Genomic DNA, 3,277 nt, shown 5'->3' with positions numbered 1-3,277 from the left:
AGCTATGGGTTTTCTATTGTGGTAAGTATGCACGCGTTATAGAGTAAGGCTCGCGGCACAGCGTGAGTTCGTTTTGAAACTAAAGCTTTCTTCTGTGAAGCGCAGCATTGGAATGTGAGGAAAAAACGTGTTGGAGCTTCAGGTGCGTATGCGCGTATAGATATTTTCCTTCACCTTTTTATTTTGTAATGTTCATTAATAAACTATGGTACCTTTTTTATTTGCAGGTTTTCGGAGGTCGGAAAGCCTCAGAATGATGCTGCGGCTGCGGATGAAGACTGTTGACTGAACTGCGGAATACGAAGGAAGAAATCACGTGTCAGAGGACTGCGGCTGCGGAAACATTGGTCAGGTAATTCTAAGTCTGTGGTCTGTAAATATTCTGTGAGCGATTCAAGTTCTTAACATTACTTTTTCTTTTATTCTGCAGGTTGTGTGAGCTGAGCGCCGGTAGCGTTACATCGCTGTCAGCAGACCTAACGCGAAGCGTGTGTTACTGCGGAGGCGGGGCTTATATAGCCTTCACTGCCCAATGTCTGGTTCTCTGTGATAACTTAACTGTGACCCACAGGGCGGCCATTTTAGGGGAAAAGGACACTACTGAATTTCTATGGCAGACCATGTTTACCTTGATGCTGAGGAATGTGAGAATGCCATGTTTGCCATGCTAATGCACATTTAGAGCCTACAGATCTGTACAAAGAATCCCTCCTGGCCCGGACTCCTGAACCTAAACCAGAAACCCTGGAAGTGATCATGACAGGGAATTACATTCTGAAGTCCATTCAGCACGGTCTGAACCCTGAGAAGGAAACTGGTAGTTAATAGGGATCGCACAGAGGAGTTAGGCCAGCATCTACTCCAAGCACAGGCAGGGCAGGCCCCACTATTCTGCCAGCTCAAATTCCTCATCCAGTAGCCCCTGTTCAGGTGGTGGTTCCAGGAAACATTCTGTTGGCACCCCCTGAACGGTTTATGGGGGATCGTAAGCGTTTTACAATATTCATGAATCAATGCCATTCACATTTCCTGTGTAGAGCAGGGTTTTTCTCACCAGACCAGTCGGAAGTGGCATTTGTACTGTCTTATTTGGGAGGACATGCTGCGGACTGGTCCATTCCTCTGCTAAACAGGGATGATCCTTTGCTACGTAATTTTCCTGGTTTTCAGCGGGAACTAGAGAAACTCTTTGCCTGTCACACTCGGGGGCAAGCCCTGGACAATGAGTTATTATCCCTATGACAAGGCAGTCAAGATTTGCTGGCCTATGTGGCCACCTTCAATCGACTAGTAGCAGAAACTAACTGGCCCGAAGAAAAGCGAATGACACTTTTTTTATCGAGGTCTGTGGGGGGAGCTGAAGGATATTCTTGCCCAGGTTGTGAATCCTCCCGCTGGATGTGCTAAATACATTGATCTTACCATTCAGTTGGACCACCGCTTGCAAGATCAATGAGTGGATTGCTCTTCCTCAGATAACAGGTCGTATTATGTTCGTCCAAAGGAAAACGTGGCCCGTCATGCATGTGAGGGTCATCCAACTACTTAGAAGGTTTCATCAAAACCATCCGACTAAGCCGAGGCCTGAAGGTCAATCCTTAGAAGGGGCCTTGGGGGAGGGGGGAACTGTCATGATCACCTCGAGAATCAAGGGTTCATTGTGCAGACATGCAGGGACCAGATGGCTAGCAGCATGGCATGCCAGACATTCCACTCATTCATCAGTGTTAGAATCCACAGTGGACCCCAATAGAGCTTAATGATGGAGGGTTTCCCCCAAGATGGCCGCCTAGTGGGTTACGGACAGAATAGCTTGAAGGAACTAGTAGCTGGGATTGGAGGACTACATAAGTCCTGCCCATGCCTTTGCTCGCGCTTCGCATTGGTTCCGCTGACAGCTGTGCAACGCTTACCGGCGCTCTGTTCACAGACCTGTCAAAACAAAAGAAAAAGCATCTTATAAACTTATCGAAGTACCAGGAAGTTCCACAGACCAAAGACCCTATGTATCTGACTAGAGGTTTTCACCACAGCAGTTCTCCAAGTAAGAGGAGCTTTTCTACGAACTCTGTGTCACAGACAACTACGATTCTTCTTCGACCTCCGACGGTCCATAACCTGCAATAAAAGGTATTTTGTTTAAAAGAGACATAAACTACAGAACACAAGCAGATTCAAATTACGTGCTCACATACCGCATTCCTGAAGAAAGCAGCTTCCTGGTTCTCCGAGACTCAGCCACACAGCGAAGTCCTGCAGTAGGCTGCGATGCCCATCATTACTGCGTGCCTTCGCTCACTACGCGCGCCACCTTACCTCAGCACTGCTAGACTTCGTGGTGTTCATTCTAAAAGCCTGTGAATCCTCATGTATGAATTATTTCTCTCCTCAAAATCTGCAAATAAAAGCGAGTCAGAAAAAGATTAGACTTTGTCAAAAGAAAACACCCCTCTGAACACTGTTGTCCCCAGAGACTACCACACAAAGCAAGATTACAACAAACCCAGAATTGTCAAGATACTTACCACTTCAGAAGCTCCTCAGCAATCTTCATTCTGGAAAAGTCTTGCTTCTATACCAACGCACTCCTGCATGATAGCAGGATGGAGAGCTCCCCAAAACCAAATCACAGGTGAGAAGGGAAGCGGGCACCCAAACCAAATTGTAAGAGCTAACAGCAGGCGTAATGGGAGCCCACCTTACAGGGTAGAATCCACATTAGAATAATTCCTTTTTCTTTTATTTCTCATTTAAAACAGGGGGAACCTTTTGACCAGCAACAGCAGCCCAAAGTGTTTTCAGGCCACTTACGCTCCTGCAGAAACAAGTTAAGCATTACAGGCTTGTCCAGAAGGTTCCCCTGCTTCATTAAACCGAGGGTGGCCTCCTAAACGTCTGCCCACCAGGTCAGAGTTTAGAAATCCATCTTAACAATACAGCAAAATATTGATGATGAGAGAGTGGATACACGCTGTAGGGAAGACATGGGGCCTCATTACAAGTACTCCGGTCCGGAATTAACACTGCCGGTAAAACCATACCGGCACCGTTTCCATGTCCGCCCAATCATGACCCGCGGCCCCGGTAATGGCACCACCCTAAACCGCCACCGCGGAAATAGGGTTCCCGTTAAGTCCGTCTGCACGGAAACCCCTCCGTTACCGTCAACACGAAACACCGTGAGCATCACAACTAGCGCGGACACGGAAATACCAGCAAAAAAATGGCGCAAATACCGTGATCACGGTGGCGGAACCGCCGCCACCGCGAACATGGC

This window comes from Ambystoma mexicanum, chromosome 7p, assembly GCF_040938575.1.
Source record: "Ambystoma mexicanum isolate Mex_15411 chromosome 7p, UKY_AmexF1_1, whole genome shotgun sequence".
NCBI classification, from domain to species: domain Eukaryota; kingdom Metazoa; phylum Chordata; class Amphibia; order Caudata; family Ambystomatidae; genus Ambystoma; species Ambystoma mexicanum.
The sequence above is the reverse complement of the archived record's forward strand: the minus strand, read 5'-3'. Positions refer to the sequence as shown.